Below are 1,251 nucleotides of genomic sequence, written 5' to 3' on the forward strand. Positions count from 1 at the left end.
GACCTGGAACGCGATGCATCTCAAAAAATACTATCACTAACCAACTCACAATCACCGAACTACGAGACGGCTTGATCTCCGTAAGGAGTACATAGACAGTTTGTCGAAAGACAAATTCAGCTGTCCCCCCTAATCAAAAAGGGGGGGGGGGGAGTGGATACGTATACTCGTATACTCTCAAACTTGAAAACATCCGACCACGCCTTCGATGTTTCCGGCATATCTTAACCAAGCAAATTATCTTTTATCCGCGAAACATTTTTCGATATTCGAAAATAAATCAGCCGTTAGGGAGAAGCAGCCATTGGTATCGCGAGACGTCGCGAGAGATGCCTCGAACGACGAAGACGGACACTCCGTAAAAAAATGATGAACATTTTAACAGATATCTTGCACAAAAACTCTAAACGGCGGCATTTGCCGCCAAGTTTGGTGCTGATCACATCGAACTCTTGAACGTCCTAAACAGACATAGCCATCTCACGAAGATGGCTCTCGTACATCCGACATAAGGATAATAGCGCTATAAAAAAACCCCGAAATTTTGGTCCAGCAATTTTGGTTGGCTTAAAAATTGTCTCCGGAGAGATGCTCGATTCTTTTCTAACAAGTCATATAAACCGAGAACCTATCGCGGACTTTAAATCGGTACGAATCATGTTAAAATCGCGACAGATAAATCGATAGCCGGCTAGTCACCGCATAAAATCTTAAACCGAAAGTAAACCTAGGTCTTGCCCTAAACCCAGCACACTGGTCTCTAACATCTCAAGGCATGATATCCAAAAGATACGAGATCCCAAAACAATGTCTCTATGTTTATATTCGACATCTTCAAATATCCCGCGAAGTCGATATCTCGCGGAAAAATTCTCGAAACAGATCTCGAACAAAACATTTCACATTGAAAAAGGATATGAGACGACAACTCATCACCCTTTTTTCACGCCATACGTAAGCTTATGAAAAATGCAACTCGACCATCTTGTCATAAAAAGCCGCAGAGCGGCGGGGATTCAAAGCCACATACGGCCAGTCCCGAAACACGAAATGAGGCCATTTAAGACCGAAAACATCAAACATAAAAAAAATCTCCCACAAGAGATCTAACCAAAGTCATCCTCAGAGCTCACGCTCCCTCTTCACTCGCCGCTTCATCTAAACCTGGACCGCGTCACCTCTGCCTACTGGATCCTTCCCCTCCGGGCCTTCTGAACACGTCGGAAGGAAGCACGCGGATTTCAGGTCAGC

Source organism: Brassica oleracea, chromosome C1, assembly GCF_000695525.1.
Source record: "Brassica oleracea var. oleracea cultivar TO1000 chromosome C1, BOL, whole genome shotgun sequence".
NCBI classification, from domain to species: Eukaryota; Viridiplantae; Streptophyta; class Magnoliopsida; order Brassicales; family Brassicaceae; genus Brassica; species Brassica oleracea.